This window comes from Mustela nivalis, assembly GCF_964662115.1.
Source record: "Mustela nivalis genome assembly, chromosome: 7".
NCBI classification, from domain to species: Eukaryota; Metazoa; Chordata; class Mammalia; order Carnivora; family Mustelidae; genus Mustela; species Mustela nivalis.
This window is the reverse complement of record NC_139026.1, coordinates 121,182,437-121,201,344: the sequence shown is the minus strand read 5'-3', so window position 1 is coordinate 121,201,344 and position 18,908 is coordinate 121,182,437. Positions and strand designations below refer to the sequence as shown.

The 18,908-nt window shown below is 41.1% G+C and overlaps 1 protein-coding gene and 1 long non-coding RNA gene across 2 annotated transcripts in view; one reads left to right on the top strand and one right to left on the bottom strand.

Moving 5' to 3' along the window:
* PROSER2 (proline and serine rich 2) overlaps nucleotides 1-14,564 on the bottom strand; it is a 44,774-nt gene extending 30,210 nt beyond the window's left edge. Inside the window, exon 1 of the mRNA XM_082740833.1 lies at nucleotides 14,272-14,564. The gene's annotated coding sequence lies outside the window, so the exon portion shown is untranslated. The remainder of the gene's footprint in view (nucleotides 1-14,271) is intronic.
* A 90-nt stretch (nucleotides 14,565-14,654) lies between these two features.
* LOC309869519 lies at nucleotides 14,655-16,097 on the top strand. Its single transcript, XR_014314225.1, has 2 exons — nucleotides 14,655-14,849; nucleotides 15,968-16,097. It is a non-coding gene; the product is annotated as an uncharacterized lncRNA (long non-coding RNA).
* The last annotated feature ends 2,811 nt before the right edge of the window (nucleotides 16,098-18,908 follow it).

The following is an 18,908-nucleotide window of genomic DNA, read 5'->3' as shown; positions in this document are numbered from 1 at the left end:
TACAGTAAACATTATACTTAGTGACAAAGCATTAAAGCCATTCTCATTATCACCACTGCTGTCCTCTATACTGTATTTTATTTAAGTCCTATCCCACATATAAGACAAGAAAAAAAATGTATAAGGATTGAAAAGGAAGAAACAAAAATGTCAGTATTTATAGATACTTGTGATCTTTGTAGAAAACACCAAGAATCTCATAAATTATTAGAATCAACAAGTGTTTTCTGGGGCCCCTGGGTGGCTCAGTTGGTTAAGTGTCTGCCTTCAGCTCAGGTCATGGTCTTGGCGTCCTGGAATCAAGCCCCATATCGGGCTTCCTGCTCAGCTGGGAGCCTGCCTCTCCCTCTCCCTCTACCTGCTGCTCCCCTGCTTGCTCTCTCTCTCTCTCTCTCTCTGTCAAATAAATAAATAAAATCCTAAAAAAAAAAAAAAAAACCCAAGTGTTTTTTATAAAGTCACTGGATATAGATCAATATATAAAAAAACCAATTTCTATAGGCTAGCCACAAACAATAACTAAGAAAACATTTAAAATAGCATAAAATAAAAAATAAAATGGCATAACATATGTATGCATATACATATATATTATATTAGAGTTGCACAAAAAATGTGCGAAGTTTTTTGGAAAAAAATAATAAAATGTTATTGAAAGTCAATAAAGAACTAATAAAGAGACCATATTCAGGACTGGAAGAGTCAATATCACTAAGATGAGCTAGTCTCCTACAGTTGAATTGCTCTGAAGAAATAGACATCCAGTAAACTCTAGCCATGTGTGGTTACTTAAATTTAATTAAAATTAAATTAAAAGATTCGGTTCCTCAGCTGTACTAGCCATATTTTAAGTATTAATTAATGGAAATTTTCCATCATTCTAGAAAGTTCTGTTGGACAGTGCAGCCAACAGAGCCATCAAAATCACAACAGGGTTGTTTTTGGAAAAATCCAGTAGGTTGGTTTTTAAACTTATTAGGGGCTTAACAAAAGGAGAAAGTTGTATTGGGAAAAACAAAGAGATAAGAACAACCAGGAAGCTCCTAAAGAAGCTTCCAGAATCATTATAAAGTAAGAGTAATCCAGACACAGGTACTGGTGCTAGATCAGTAAACACACCCATGGAACAGACTAGAAAACCCAGAAACTGCTTAACATAAATTGCAAAAATGTTTTCTTAACTTGTGCATTGACTTGGAGAATTTGTTTTTATATAGTTGACTTCATCAATCTTTTGGTTTATAACTTATGGGTTTTGCAAACTTAGAAAGGCCTTTCCTGAGGCATCTAGGTGTCTGAGTCAGTTAAATATCTTGCACTTGGTCTCAGCTTGAATCTTGATCTCAGGGTCCTGAGTTCAAACCCTATGCTAAGACTTGAACTAAAAAAAAAAAAATTCTAAGGATATAAATAAAATACTTCTCATATTTTCTACTTAGCATTTTTATGGTTTCACTTTTCATATTTAAATATCTGACCCAACTTGAATTTGTCTTAGTGTGAAGTGTGAAGGAGAGATCTATTTCTCCATCCCCAAGCTAAAATGGCTCTGCAATTACTCAAATGCCAAGTGTTGAAAACTCATCTTTTCCGCTGTCTTGAAGTACTAAATGTTATTTTATGCTAAATGGTTATGTGGTAGTTTCTATTTCTGAATTTCCTGTTCTGTTCCATTGATATTTCTGTTCATTAGGACTCAAAAAACCACAAGTCCTAAGGTGAAAATTGCAATGATTATATGTAAAAATGGAAGGCACTGTAGGCCACATTAACAGAAAAGAGGCAGGCCGGTGGGAGATGTGCATGGTCTCATAAAAGGAACTGATCGCTAGAATATGCAAAAAATTCTTGTAAACCAACAGGAACAAGACAGGAAGCTCATGAGAAAAAAAGTACAAGGAATATGATTAAGCAGTTCACAGAGAGGAAACCCGAGTGACTAAGAGGTATGTGAGAGATGTTCAATGTTACCGGGAAACAGAAGAAATACAAGTCTAGAAGTACCGTAAGACATTAGCTTATACCTACTGGATTGGCACAAATTAGACAACTGAAAAATAACAAACACCAGCAAGAATGTGGGGAAACAGGAAACTTCATGTACCACTCACTGTTGGGGGTGTGAAATTCATCCGACCTCTCCATGGAGCAATGGGGCAGCACGGTAAAACTATGCCCCGTGATCCAAAAATCCCACTGCTTGGTCTACTCCATGGGAATTCTCCAGGAATACAGGGGAACTTTGCCTGTAGCAGAGTTGAGCTGGTGGGAATCTAGTTTCATTATCCACTACGAACTCCCAGAATAAATCAAAACCTGGTAAATGCTTTTACTATGGAAAATTGTGCCTCAGCCCAAAGCAATCGACTGGACAACGGCATGCATATGTCCTAAAATGTTTTGAGTGAAAAGTTATAGTCAGATTGTTAACACAATTCCATTTATTTAAGTATAACACACAACACTATGTTTTATCTCCATACCCAGAGGACAAGCTAGTCGCAGGTACAACTCCCACTGCCAGGGAGACAGAAAAGAAAGATGACCTGGAAGTTTGAAGAGTAACAATGTATCAGATCATTTAGCACCCAGGAGATGTCCAGCATGGAAGGAGATGATGCAGGACAGGCGGATGAGTTTGGACTTAATGAGGGAGGAAGAGAAGACATGTAATCTAGAAACCCCAGGGCAATGCAGGAGGGAAGTGCTTTCAAAGGAAGGAGAAACCACAAAGATAAACTTTTCTTGGTTCGAGGTTTAGCCTGAAATTAACCAGGGAAAGGCTGATCTGATGGCAGTTTGCTGCATCTAAGCTAGAACAAGTATATGAAGTTCCTTCACCTTCAACTATTGGGCTTTGTACCTACAAGGTGGGGGGCAGGGAAACATACCTTACAAGGCTTAGATGCCCTACAGACAGGCTGAACAAATTCACAAGAGTGATTACTGCCTTTGTTCATTCTGAACATGAATGGAAAAATTATCTACCTTAACCGAATGATGTGGAACTAATTTTTGCTCAGCGTGCCTACAGGACACTTCAAAAAGAAAACTGCTCCGGCTCCTCGCCAAGGTAAACTCCTTATGAAAGAAAAGGTCCAGGTTGGATCCTAGGATTCTAAGCCCCTGGATCTGTGATTTATAGACCCGTACACATTGTCCAGATACCACCGTTACCCAACAGTGCTAAGATGCAGTCAGCAGAAGCACAGCTGAGCTGGAAAAGGGGTACAAGTCATCTTAGAAACGGCCCCTTTCCCACGTCAGGCTTTTCCCACGTCAGGCTTTTCCCACGTCAGGCTGTGCAGGAGGGTCGGTGTGCCCATCTGTGAGTAACGGGAGCAGGATCCCTCCCCACCCGAGTCCTATTGCTCCATCAACTCAGTCTCTCCTGCTTCCATTCACAGGAATTCTGTGAAGACTTTTTCAGAAACGTAGAAAAACAATCCTAGGAAAGGAATGACCTTTAAAGCTATAGCCTGAGAAATCTCAGTATGATGATTTAACAGCCAAGCTGCTTTCAAAGGTATGGGCTGTTGGTATTTTGATTTCATGTGTGTATGTGTGTGGGGGGTTGTTTATTTTTGACCTTCAAGAACACTAAAAACGAAGCAGTTTCACAGTGGGAATGGTTTCTAAGTCACCACTGCTCATTATCATGAATGGGCTTTTTCATACGGTTAAGCAGTGGGTGAGACTAAAGAGAACAGCCATTTTTATTGGAATGTACACACTCCTAGATGAAACTCGCAGTAAATATAAAATAGCCATTGTTGGCCTTAATGCTAGTAGCTCCTGACAACATTCATTCATGTGAACACCAACGAATGTGATAGGCACTTTGTACTGATTTACTTGAACAAAAAAGACAGGAGTCCTACTTTTATCGTTTCTGTCTGGTTCTGTCTTGATTCCTATTTTTATGTAAAGAGTGTGTGTTAAAAATGAGTTATTTATAATAAGAAATTAACTAGAAGATGGAGTTATGAATGATACCAACTCTTGTTCTTTTTTAAGAATTTTATTTTTAAGGGGCGCCTGGGTGGCTCAGTGGGTTAAAGCCTCTGCCTTCGGCTCAGGTCATGATCTCAGGGTCCTGGGATCAAGCCCTGCATCCGGCTCTCTGCTCAGCAGGGAGCCTGTTTCCTCCTCTTTCTCTGCCTGCCTCTCCGTCTACTTATGATCTCTGTCTGTCAAATAAATAAATAAAATCTTTAAAAAAAAAAAAGATTTTATTTTTAAGTCACTTCTACCCCCAACGTGGGGCTTAAACTCACAACTCCAAGATCAAGAGTCACACATTCCCCTAACAGAGGCAGCCGGGTGCCCCTTCTATTGTTTTATATTACCCCAATCCATATGTGAGAAGAAAACTGAATGCTTATATTCTCTTTCCTATTATTCAAATTAATTAGGGATTTAACCAATTTCTTGTGGGCAAAGAGCTCTCTTTGTTTTTTTCAATATAGCCACAGGACTTCAGAAAACATGTGTCACCAAATGGAGACTTGCTATTCAGTATTTCACAACATTCATATTTTGAAACCATCTTATTATTATTTTTAAGTCCTATCCTTAAAACAGACCTTTGATCTAAGCAAAAGGCTTCCACACTCAGGAGTCCTTTCAAACATGGTAACTTCACTGGGAGGACCATCCTTTATCCCTCTCTCAGACTGAAAGACCGAAGCAGTCAGATTTAGATGAAATTACTCTCATTACCTATCTATTTCAATCAAAGACAAATGGAGAACACAGGGGAAGTGACTTTAAATTACAGCCATAGAGGAGATGTTTCACTTAGATTCACAAGTGTTAAAAAGTCAGCACTAATAAATACACCAGGCGTAACAAACCAGTACCGCTCCCCAATATTAACATGTAATACGTGTCAGTATAAATGCAGGTATGTGTACAACTATAGGCATTAATCTATACCCAAGATCAACTTAAAAAATAAGACTCTAACAAATAAACAGCTGAAATAAAAGAAATATGTAGTTACTATTCTTCAGCATGGGCTCTTTCTCAATGTCAAGAAAACAAAAACCTTGGGAAGATAAGAAAGCTTCAAAAAAATATTCACCGAGTCAACTGGCAAACTATGACTAGTCCCCAGCACTGAAGATCAGAGGAAAGTCCTCTACAGATGGAAGCTGGTTGGTGCTAGGCGTTAGATATTTAGTTTTGTTCTGGAATTAAAATTTTTTTTTTAAAATATTTGTTTATTTGACAGAGAATGAGAGAGAGAGAGAGAGAGAAAGCATGAGCAGGGGAGAGGAGAAGCAGACTCCCTGCAGAGCAGGGAGCTCTATCCCAGGACCCTGAGGATCAGGACCTGGGCTGAGGGCAGATGCTTAACTGACTGGGCCCCCCAAGGAACCCCTGAAATTTTAAAATGTTAATGTGGCCAACGGTTTTGGCATCCCTTACATGTGATTTTTTTGGCTTTTTCTCTGAGTTGGGTTTTTTCCCCTTACTACTGAAACGTCTGCTGTAAGAATTTAGGACCTTAAACTCTAACTGGCACTCACGGGTATTAAATACAATTACACATTTTAAAGGCTAGTAATTTTACTTTTCCAGAACAACTGTCATGCTTTCATTTAGACTTTTTTCTTTCTTTCAAAAAGCTCTTTCTGAACAATGTTGAAAAGCAAGATTTATTTCAGACTGTCTCAACTGTGAACAGTTTCAGCTGTTTATAGGAGATGGTAATTTACTGAGGGCCTGGCAGCACCTGAGAGTAACTGATGTGCCTACACTTAAGCAAACAAGTTCAGGGTTGAGGCCTCACCTAGCTAGGCTAGGTTAACAGGCCTAAGGGAAGAAACCTCCTGTTACCTGTTTCCTATCACTGAACAGAAGCCATGGAAATTAGATTTTCCTAAAGTGAAGCCTCACCTGAAAACAACCTTGACTAGATTTCAGATAAGTTCCTTATAACAAGAAGGAATGACAAAAACAAAAAAAACACCTACAAGAGAAAATCCAGTTCTACCTGATGAAATACAAATTTTATTTATATACAAATGTATTCAAAGACGGACACTTCTAATTTAATTCTTAGCTCATCAAAACGAAGAAAATTGACATTCTGTATGCCTACTGCCTATTTCTGGATTTCTGGATTCTTATGGAAATTTTTTAGAAGAAAATCCCCATTTAACTTTTACTTTTGTTAAACAAGTTTGGGTGCGTTCTCTGCATGTATTCAGCAAATATTAACAGAGTACCCCCTACATGCTACAGTGGCGAGATAAAATTCATACTTTTTACTTAGAAGTAATAATCATGCCTTATTATTGTATAATACTGTTTCTTTCTGAGAAGCTCAAAGTTCTTAGCTGAGTATTTCTTTTTTCTTTTTCTTTTTTTTAAAGATTTTATGTATTTATTTGATAGAGATAGAGTGAGAGAGGGAACACAAGCAGGGGGAATGGGAGAAGGAGAAGCAGGCTTCCCGCAGAACAGGGAGCCCACTGCAGGGCTGATCCCAGGACTTTGCGATCATGACCTGAGCTGAAGGTTAATGACTGAGTCACCCAGGCATCCCCAGCTGAGTGTTTCTTTCATCCTCACAATGAAAATAAAGCTGAGGTAGAGTATGTTCATCTAGTATTAGTATTTTAACACCTGGTTAGATTGGAAGTAGAGATCTGATTCACATATCTTATCTCAAGTTGAACAGATTTAATTCCAAGCCAAGGGGAAGCAAAGCTCACTCAAGACATCCCACTGGGTCAACCCACTGCACTGGACCTTTAACCCTACCTTCCAAGACTTCTTTTCTAGCCCTGCTGCTGTGGGTGTATATACAGAGGCTCCCTTCTTCTCCCCAGACTCTTCTTAGACACCTTCTGGGAATACCGTCAGTAAGAACATTCATCCTGAAAAACTGGGAATTAGCTAAGAAACACAATATTTAAATGCACTGTGTTTTTCTGTGAATTTTCCAGTTCACTGACTACATTCTTACAATGGTTGAAAAGGGGAGAGTCTAACAACCGGGCCTCTAAGGTTAGATTGAATCATATGAAGTTGCCATATGCATAGGCTGAAAATAGCAGAATACTGGTAATTATATATGGTTAATTTAATGTTCTTAGAATAGAATTGATAATTAGTCATAGCAAATTATATATATATATATATATTTCATTTTAAGGAATATATATATATTCCTTAAATATATATTAAATATATATACATGAAATGTGTTTAAAATGAAATTGTGGTTTAAGTATGATTTACTACATGTTGATACAGATATGTTTTTCCTCAGAAGACACCTCTAAAATCACAGTAGGAGGAGTGTCTGGGTGGCTCAGTCTGCTAAGCTTCCAACTCTTGATTTTGGGTCAGGTTGTGATTTTAGGGTCCTGAGATTGAGCCCTGAGTCAGGCATGGAGTCTGCTGGAGATTCTCTCTCTTACCCTCTGCCCCTCTCCTACCCTCCTGAAAAAATAAGGTAAAAAAAGATCAATAAAATCACAATAGGAGTCCGCAGAGAAAAAGTGCTCACTACACAACATATTCACCTCAGATACACTGTAAGATAGCTGATTCATGAAGTGACGTTGCCTGCAGTATTAGCAGGACCTCAGTCACCAAAGTTGTTGGTTTATCTAGTGTGTATGGAGGGCAATTTAACAGGTGAGGAACTGAGGCCCAAAGCCCTTAAGTCAGTTTGGCAAGTCAGAAGGAGCGGGGTCTAGATCCCTAGTTCTCCACTTAAGAATAATGCTTTTTTTAAAACACTTCTTGTGGGCACCTGGGTGGCTCAGTGAGTTAAGCCGCTGCCTTCGGCTCAGGTCATGATCCCGGGGTCCTGGGATTGAGCCCCGCATCGGGCTCTCTGCTCAGCAGGGAGCCTGCTTCCTCCCCTCTCTCTGCCTGCCTCTCTGCCTGCTTGTCATCTCTCTCTGTCAAATAAATAAATAAAAAATCTTAAAAAAAAAAAAAAAAGAATAATGCTTTTTTTAAAACACTTCTTGTGGGCACCTGGGTGGCTCAGTGGGTTGAGCCACTGCCTTCGGCTCAAGTCATGATCTCAAGGTCTTGGGATGGAGTTCTGCATCGGGCTCTCTGCTCAGTGAGGAGCCTGCTTCCCTCTCTCTGCCTGCCTCTCTGTCTACTTGTGATCTCTGTCTGTCAAATAAACAGGTAAAATCTTTAAAAAATAAAAATAAAAAAATAAAAAAATAAAAAAAAAACCACTTCTTGCACTGAAACATCTAATCAAGATTTGACATTTTCAGTGCCAACTCCCCTGTTTGTACCATCTTATCTCATATTTCTATCCTCCCTCCTCAACAATGAATATCCCATTCAACGTCAAGTTACTCCCTGTGTATACAAAAGTCTATTCTACAGTGAAGCCAGAAGATAAGACCTGCCGTCTTCCATGGTTAATTCCCCCCAGATACAAGACTAGCCTCCTCCGCCTTCTAATCCAAGCCACCATTCTACCACTCTGATTTTCCAGTATTCTCCCGTTTTTGGCCCAGCTTCAACATCACATTCTCCAAGAGATGTTCTGATGCCCTGAAGGAAAGAATATCTATGTCCTCTGTTCCCAAAAGAGAGCAGAATGTCGCTGCTATGGACTCCGATGACATTTATCCTATCTCCTTTATTAGATCATGAATTTCTCAAAAGCAAGTTCCACCCCTTATCCATGTCTACATTCCTAGTTGTGCCTACCATGGTAGGAACTTAAATGCTCACGGAAGCTCTTCAAACCCTCTGAATCTTTACAGAAAATACCAACTGCCCCATCTTGGAAGGAAGCAGTCAACCAAACCCACCTTTGTCATCTAGTGGAAAGGAGCACAAGCTGCTTCTTCTTTCTTTCTTTCCCCCACACAAGATAGTTCCTTTAAGTGTACTGTGCAACATAAACTATTTTCCGTACCTTCACAGAATTAGGTGTGCAAAAGAAAACTGTCTTGAATCCTTAACTTACAATAATCAGTTTCAAGGTCAGAGGGGTCTGAGAAGTCATACCCCAAATTTCCTACCCCAAATTTCACAGACCAGGAAACTAAGTTCCAGAAATGCAAGTTGGTGAACCCTGCAACACATGAGGCAGACTCCCTCACCTCCAGCTGAGTGCTCTTCTTTTTCCCTATGCCAAGCTCTACTAATATCTTTAAAAAAAAAAAAAAAAAAAAAAAAAAAGATATCTACAGACATCAAAAAGAGAAGCCCATGAAGACTGGTATGTTTGTATACCCAGTGACTAGCTCAGTGCACAGGACAATGCTGGTGGCCAATCTTCAAATACTGCTGAATGAACAAAGGAACAACGCAGGCCTTTGGAACAATCAATACCTAAAATAGGCAGAATATGAAATATTTCAAAGCACTAGTCAGACAATTAGTCTCCTAGGAGGAGTAGCTGACGTCTGAAAAAGAAAGCAGGGGGAAAACCCCCTAAACAACAGAACGAAGGTTTGAGAAGGAACATAATAGACAAACCAAGCCCTATAAAAATAACTACACTTGCTCACATGCAAGATTTTGGCAATACAAAAGCAAATACAAAAGAGAACTGTGTCCTTGAATTATTATTTCTCCAAAGAAGACCTCTAAGTGGCTAGCAAGCACATGAAAAGATGTTCAACACTATTAGTCATTAGGGAACTGCAAATTAAAACCACAGTGAGATACCACTTCATGTCCACTAGGATGGCAATTTAACACACACACACACACACACACACACACACACACACACAAGTGTTGACAGGATGTGGAGGAACTGGAGCCTTCATACGTTGCTGGTGAGAATGTGTAAAATGGTGCAGCTGCTGAAGAAAACAGTCTGGTGATTCCTTGATAGGTTACACACCACATTACCGTATTACTCAGGAATTCCACTCTTAGGAACAGACCCCAAAACATTTAAAACAAGTTTTCAAACAAAAACTTGTACATGGGTGTTCATAGCAGCACTACTCAGAGCAGCCAAAAGGTGGAAATGACCCAAACGTATATGAACTGATAAATGGATAAGCAAATTGTGGTCTATCCGAGGAAATATTCAGCCTTTCAAAAAGGGATGAAGTGCGGCACCTGGGTGACTCAGTCAGTTAAGCATCTGCCTTCGGCTCAGGCCGTGATCTGGGGGTCCTGGGATCAGCCCTGGGTTGGGCTCCTTGCTCAGCAGGGAGTCTGCTTCTCCCTCTGTCTGCCCCTCCTCGCTGTTTGTGGGCTCCCTCATTTTCTCTTTCTCTCTCAAATAAATAAATAAAATCTTTTAAAATAAATAAATAATAAAAAAGGGATTAAGTACTGATGTACACTTTCACATTGGTTGCTCTCACATGGATGAATCTTGAAAACATTGCTAAGTGGAAGAAGCCAGCTGCAAAGAACCGCATGCTGTATGATTCCATCGACATGAAAAAGCCAGAACAGGGAAATCCATAGAGAAAGAAAGCAGATTAGTGGTTGCCAGAGGCTGGAGTGGGAGGAAAAGGGGAGTGACTCGAGTGACTCTTTAATGGGAATGGGGTTTCCCTTCAGGGTGATGAAAAAGTTCTGGAACTAGATAGTGGTGATGGTTGCACAACATGGTGAATGTACCTTTTTTTCTTTTTTAATGCTTTAAATATGTGCAGTTTATTGAATGTCTATTATAATTCAGGAAAGACATGTAGAAGAAAATAAAAATGAGAAAAGGTAAGATCAAGCCAGTATTCACAACAGCAACAATGAGAGGATCTCTTCTGGCTGTATTACATAAAGCACAATAGATTTTAAGGCAAAAATCCTCATTAATGATGAGAGTAATCAAGTAATAATAAAAGCTCAATTCTTATTAGACACTGTACATCTACCAATATATACTTACAGATGCACATTTTTAGGTATTCACATATAAAGATGTATGCACAAAGTCTGAGAATACTTTCTAGCTCAAAATACAAAGAGAGAGTGACAAATCCCCCATTGCAGTGTTATCTTTCAATATACAGATCTTCCTTGACTTATGAGAGGGTGATATCCCGATAAATCTATGTTAGGTTGAAAATGCATTTCATACACATAACCTACTGAACATCAAAGCTTAGCCTAGCCAACTTTTAATGTATTCAGAACACTCACATTAGCCTACAGTTGGGAAAAATCCTCTAACACAAAACCTATTTGATAATAAACTGTGGATCATCCCGTGTAATGTACCGAACGCTGGACCTGAAGACTAGAGTGGTGATGGGTACAGAATGGTTGTCGGGATGGCCCACCCGCCCTCATGATCGCTGGCTGCCTGGGAGCTGCAGCTCACTGCCCAGCGTCCGAGAGAGGACTGACCACACATTGCTGGCCCAGGACAAGATCCAACTTCAAAATCCTAAGTACTGTTTCTACTGAATCTATACACTTTATGAAGTTTAAAAATCGTCAAGTGGGGGGACAATCTGTACCTCTCTCAATTATTAACATCTTGAGCAGACACAAACTTAGGAATAATTCAATTAATAAGGTTCATTTAATGGATATCTGCAGACCTCTACAGAAAAAAAATTAGAGAAAACATTCTCAAACATGTAGAATGTGAATGTACTTAATGCTACTGATTTGTATACTTTAAAATGATAAATTTGATGTTATATATATTTAACTCCATTTTAAAAACAAAAATGAAGAGATTCAAGTCTTTGGAGTGCTAGGATCTTTGCAAAGATCCAGTCTGAAGCTCTGCATTCATAAAGCACTATCCCGTCTCTCTCCAACAAAGTAGACTGTTCTGCCCTACAAGTTTCTTTGCCACCAATCCTGACCGCATGGATTATAAAACCAGCACTTACTTTCTTAAAATAGGTTTCAATATGAATGCTGTGAGTCTAGAAGGGGGACAAGGGCATCACTGTGGCTCTCCGCAGACAGAGTACTACCAGGGATTCCACGCTGACCCTCCTGTGTCAGTGTGGACAGAGTTTTCTCTGCAATGGTCAGCAGACCATTCAAAATTCAAGAGGGACAGATGTGCTACAATGTATCAAAGGGTGGCAAGATGCATCATTCCTTAAAGCACGCCATCAGCTCAGAAGCCACCAGCATTACCACCAGTGGAAACTGAAATGCAATGCTGCCCTTCAGCAAAGCAGAGAGCTCAAGTTCTGGGATGCTCCTAGGATTCCCTAGCACCTACCCCTGAACGGCCTCTGTGCCCTGGCGGCTGTCCCACAAACACGTAGATAAGATGCACCTGAACTTTTGTTCCAGAGGCTCCCTTGCTCTTAGCTCAGCTCTACCAAAACCTTTCACCTCTCTCCCTCTAGGCTTCTACTCGATGCATTTAGTTACTTGAGATGATCTTTAAAATCAACACAGAGTGCCAACTCTAGACTCCTTAGGTGTCTGAGAACTTTGGAACGGCGGCCAGGTGTTATCTTCAGCTCCTGATGAAGGCTTACTTGATCTGATTTCAGTCAGTTTGGGCCATATGGCTGATATCTAGATATGCTTGTGTGCCCAAAGATGAACTCAGTACTCAGCGTGGTGTAGGTGGTCAATCCCCAAATATTGCTGCACAAGTTAAAGAGCACTCAGTCTGTACCACTTAAGGACGTCATCCTACCTGACACAATCAAATCTTCTTAAAAGCATCTCTCATCTTTCTAATCTTTAAATTATTACTAGCCTATGTTACTCTAATTTTTGGCTTCCTGATTTTTAGTAATGGAGAAAATGTGTTGCTTCTAGATTATCAATGTCCAAAATTTTCAAAGAAAAGCTCACTTGAAATGCTGTTACCAAGGAACCTATCCAGTCAGTTAAAAATGGCTCTTATTGGTCTGGGCAAGAAAACACACAAGATTCCATACATACACTGTCAAGTTTGGCAAGAGAGATTTTAGACAACTTCCGTCCTTCCCACCCAATCCCAAGTAAACAGGGCATTTGTTTGTATTTCCACATTGGCCTCATGAACGAAATACCTCCTCCACCTAGAAAAACAATCTGTAACATTCAGGCATGGAACTTTGAGGACTAACTTTTTAGTGTATGCTAGAGCCCTAGGTATTCAGTGCTTTAAAAAAAAAAATAAAGTAGAAAATTATCTTTAATAAACATTTCTCCGGTGAGCATCTTTCTCAAGTCTACACTTATACCTGGCTTGATGTTTCTGTGTCTTTCAGAAATGCAGATCTAAAAAAAAAGTTTTCCATTAAAATTGGAGCCAGAAGGAACTTTCTTCCTACAATCTCCCTGCAACAGACCTGAACGTTCGTTTTACTTTCTTTGGGGAGGGTGGCCGGGAGTGGGCGAGGCACAAAAAACGACTTTCTTTTACTCACTGTTTAAGTTTTCTGCTCTGTACCACTATCCTGCCCCGCAAAGAGTTAAGAATTTTCTGAGGTTAGTTCCTGCGGTTTAAAAAAAAAAAAAAAAAAGCTAGATGCTTAAATTTAGACTCCGTAAAACAATACTGGGAAACTTTCAAAGCCTCAGAGAAATACTGGAGTTTATTGTATTGCCTTTCGTTAAACTGCATCACATCGGTCACATTTTCTTCTCTTTTTTAATCCCTCCCGGCCTCGATTCACTGCTGATCCTACACATGCCCACTTGATTCAGCTACCTGCCGGTGATTGGGGGTTGGGGAGCGGAGGTGGGGGAGAAAATCTCGTGGTCACTTTGCACCAAGTTTAACAGGTGGCTTTGGCTACCTCCTGTCAATATGAACGTCTCCCACCCTCCTCTCCGTAGTGTGAGGCAGAGCTCCCGGGAGTTCGAGGGCCACCGCAGTGGCGACGAGTCTAGAAGGACTCCGGGAAGAGCCGTGGGGATCAACCGTAACCGCTCTGAGCCCCCAAGTTAAACACGTGCCTCGGACCACCTCGCAGCCCCCAATAGGATAACCTCGGAGCCGAAAATCGCCGCGTTCTCCCTACCTCCCCGACCCGGAGCGGAGGCGTACCCCTGAAATCCCAAAGGAAGCACTGGGTTTCCCGTAGGTGAGGCCCCCAGGTTGACCACGGTCCCTCGGATTGCGCGTCTTTCCTAACTTTCAAGAGGCTGGGCGAGCGATGTGGAGGACACTGGCGAGCGAGAAGAGATCCACACAACCTGGGCGCCGGCATGGAAGCGTGGGACGTGCACACAGCCGGGCCACAAGAAAAGGGGGTCACCCTTGCCTATCCCGAAACCCACCCGAGCCCAAGCCTCCCTCTACAGGCTCTAAACACCGCCCCGCTCACGGACGTGCCCGCCCGCCTCCCTGATCCAGTCCGCGATCCCAAAGTCCATACTCACCTGGAAGGAGCCCCCGCGCCCGGGACCGCAGGTGCCCACCGGGACGCCGACCCAGAGCCCTCACGCCGCCTGCTCTCCAGTCAGCCCGCGCGCGCGCGCCTGGCGTACAGTCCCAGGCCGCTCCGCCGCGCGCTCCCCGCCGCGCGCTCCCACGGCTGCCGCTTACTCCTCGCCGCGCGCTCCCAGCCTACCCGGCGCTCGCACCGCCGCCGCGCGCTCCCCGCCTCGCGCTCGCAACCGCGCCGGCGTCCGCACCTCCAGCCCGCGCCCGCACCCCTCCCCCACACGCAGCGCGTCCGCTTCTGCGCGCTGCACAGTCCTGCCGCGCGCTACCCGCCAGGGCTCAGCCCCCCAAAACGCACAGCGCGCGCCCTGGGCATTTAAAGGGACAGCCCCCCACCCACGCCACTGCTGTCCGGAGGCCGCCTCTGGAGGGGGGTGTCCTCGGTCTCCGCGCGAGGTCTGAGTTGGGGACTCCATTGCACCCTCCCCGAGTTAACAGCCGCCGAGAAGAGCAACAGGGGTTTGCGTCTGGAACTCTGAGGGAGACGGGGCTTGTTCCCCCTCACCGCCGCATGGTCAGCTTTTTATTTTTAGTGATAATAACTCCCAAACATAGGATTTTTATTACCCTCGGAAAAGACATGGAACATACCCATTATTTCACGTAACCCGTAGAACTAGCCTCTGATTCTGCGCGCCGTTTCTCACTGAGGGAAACCCGTGGTTCAGAGAGGCGACGAACCTTCTCCCGGAGCTCCTGACCCCACTGCTGGGTGCTGTTTTCTTCTTTTCTCCATCGCGGTGGAAATACCGACTGAGGTTAACAGCCGGTTGTGGAAGGCTTTCATCAAGTTGTTGAGAGCTAATGGGACCAGTGTTTCCACCGGGCGGCACAGGTCCGGAGGGAGGGAGAAAGCAAGAGTTACGGGCTTTATTAATTGTAGGGTTTGTTGGGGACTCCGCTGGCAGACATTACAAAACCTACATTCCAAAAGGCTACGTGTGGCGTATCCCCATTTTACAGAAAACTGAGGAAGGAAGTGGATGGAGGCACCGCAGGGCTGAGTCACGGGCGGCGCTCAGGGCTGAGCCCCAATACCTTAGTCCTTAGCTCATTTCTTTGTCCTCCCCAGGAAGGCATACCTGATTAAAGGAGAGACCTTTTTCACTAATAACACACTGGCCTGATCTAACTCCCTGCATCTTTAATTAATGTTTACAAAGTACTTTAATCTACCCAACATGCTGGCTAATTAGGCAAGTATTATTACCCCCTCTTTCTGAACCAAATCCAGGAGAGAATCAATATTGTCAGTCCTTAATTTCTGTTGAATAATGGGCCTAATCTTTCGGCTGTTTATGTTTTTTTTTTTTCCAAATTGTGATACTAACTTATTTAGCATAAATGGGCTTACTAAAAGAGACTATTAAACACCCGCAGGTGAGAGGTAAAATAGACAACCCTGTCTTTAAGGATTTCAGCATTTTCTTTAGCATTTCAGATAAAGCATTTTGTCAAGTGCTTTCCAGAATTTTTTTTCCTTTTTATTATTGTGCTATTTGCTTGTTGGGGTTTTCATGATGTATAAACATATGTTTGGCTTAATCTTTAAAGTTTATTTAAAATTTCTGATTTACACATTATCTTTACTTATTAGTAATTAAGCACTAAATTTTACTATGTTTCTTACAGGTGAAGAAGAGATAAGAAAGAAGAAATTGAAGGATGTTGGGATTGGGAAGGAAGAAGGAGAAAAGAAAAAGGCAAAAAGAAAAAAAAAATCCCAAACACCACCACTGCCATCAAAAAAACAGAGAATGAACAGGGAAGAAGGTGAGACAGGTTTCAACCAGATGGCTGTGGGGCCGTGAAGCAGCCCCAGGTTAGCACACCCCAGAGCTCTGTGGGAATTACAAACAGGTGGACCTTCCTCTGGGCTGGTGTGGACCTAGCCAGGGCCCCAGAGTGACTACCTGAACACAGGCTGGCTTCCCCTCCCCACTGCACCCCTGTCCAGGGACCTTTGTGCCACTGATTAACACAGAGGAACTAGAACAACAAGAAGGGAAGAAAACAAGAAATGGCTTAGAGGGGTAATTGAAAAATAGTTATTCATAAAAGTACTTACATGACGTCAAGGGAGGAAAAAAGAAACAAAGAAACATCTGGAGGGTCTTTCTATCTACCATCTTTATTCCTTTAAAACCCATGGAATTTACAAACTTCTACTTTATATTTACTTGAGTTTTTAATCAACGTCTTCCAAGGCTGCTCTTCGTTAAGAAAATCCTGGCACTACATGATCCCCAAATTGGAGACAAATAATATCATGAACTTTGTGTAAATTAATTTTAAAGTGAATTTTAAAAATTAAGCTAAAGGCACAGGAATGTTTTATAATTACTGTAGAACATTGGCTTGATAAACTGCAGTATCTGTTTTGGCCACTAGAGGAGGCACACAGGAAAGAAGGAAGGCTAATGATTTTCACGTTTCCTTTGCTGAAAAACTATAGCATGGCAGAGCTGAAAGAGATTAAAAGAAATGATTTTATTTTATGCCTCTTCCACTCATATGATTTTGAGCTGCTTATCCTTTTTGAGACTCAGTTCCTCATCTGTATAGTGAAGCTACTAACACCTACCCTTGGAGGCTAAAATGGAATTATTTTAACGTTTATCTGAATACACGGCAGATGAGAAGAGTTAAGAAAATTGCGAAAATGGAGGAAAAATATAGCAAATTGCACTGTTTTGAATTGAAACATAGTACAAGACTATAATAATTTAAAAGTATCATGATAGAATGGCAACAGATATTGAATAATAGAGAAAGTAGAATGGAATCGATAATCCAGAAAAAGATAATATTGACATAGTGTAGACTTTGAGATGTGATGAAGAGAGTCATCTAAAATAAATGAAAAAGGGGCGGATTCTCGATAAATAGGTTTGAGAAAACTAGTAATTTGAAAAAATACTCGATGTAGAACCCTTCCATTATGTGCTAAAACAAATTTCAGATACATTAAGAAATTTTAAAGCTAGGAGAAAATTTAGGCATTTATGTGACCTCAAGATGAGGGAAGAAAAGTGGAAAAATCATAGATGAAATGAACATTAGACTAGATTACATAAAAATTTTAAATCCTGAGAACTAAAAATATTCTGAACAAAATTTGAAAGGAAAAAAAGACCCTACAGTACTGTGCAGAACAAATCTGGCAGTTAATTTTATCCTCAATGCAAGAATATCCTTAAGTTGAGGGACGCCTGGGTGGCTCAGTTGGTTAAGCAGCTGCCTTCGGCTCAGGTCATGATCCCAGAGTCCTGGAATCGAGTCCCACATCAGGCTCCTTGCTCCGCAGGGAGCCTGCTTCTCCCTCTCCCTCTGACTCTGCCTTCCACTCTGTCTGCCTGTGCTCGCTCTCGCTCTCTCTCTGACAAATAAATAAATAAAATCTTAAAAAAAAAAAAAAAAAGAATATCCTTAAGTTGATATGAAAACTCCAATAACTCAATGGGAAAATTACCTCAAAAAATGGTAATTAGCTCTCTTGCTGTTTGTTATATTTTTAAGCGTTTGAACTACCTAGTAATGGGAAAGTAAAAATTTAAAATAATACCTAATATATCTAGTAGAAAATATTTTCTTAAATTCTAATGTTTAATACTGATAGGAACGCAAAGAAATGGGACATTTTATATACTATCAATGGGAGCATAAAATGATATAACTTTACTGGAAAACAATTTTATAAGAATATTTCCCAGCTTTAAAAATGTTTATACATTTTGGAAGGCAGCTATGCTCACCACTATACCACCAACGCTGTTTATACATTTTGGGACGCCTGGGTGGCTCAGTTGGTTGGACGACTGCCTTCGGCTCAGGTCATGATCCTGGAGTCCCGGGATCGAGTCCCGCATCGGACTCCCAGCTCCATGGGGAGTCTGCTTCTCTCTCTGACCTTCTCCTCATTCATGCTCTCTCACTGTCTCTCTCTCAAGTAAATAAATAAAATCTTAAAAAAAAATGTTTATACATTTTGATCCTATAATTCCATATCTGTGGATTCTATAGAAATAGTAAAAAACGATCACAAAAATAATGCATAAAGATATATATTGTCCCTTTTTAAAATGTTAGAAAATTAGAACCAACCACATATCTAAAATTAGGGAGAAATAAATTATCGTGCAGCTTTTTGAAATGAGGAATTTTTAGTGGCCTCAAGAAAATATCTAAATATATGGTTGGGGGGGACATTACAAAATTGTATATAAATTATTATTTCATGGAAATATATTTCCACATACGTAGAAAATGCATGTATGTATGGAAAAGTTAGAAGGAAATCTGTCAAATTGATGGCAGTTTGTGTTTCCATCTCTGATTATGTGATTCTTTTTTATGATAACTGTATATGTTCCAAATTTTCTGTTGTGACTTTTTCTATGACTTTTTTCTCTTATTACTTTTATACATCAACAAAAACGAGTAGATATTTTATGTCTATATGGGACAGTAAATGCCAATGTGCATAGCATTGAGCCTGGCTTCCATCAAACATTCAATAAATATTTGCTAGACAACAGGAGGAGAAGAAGGACATTGATGTACTTCAAGCATG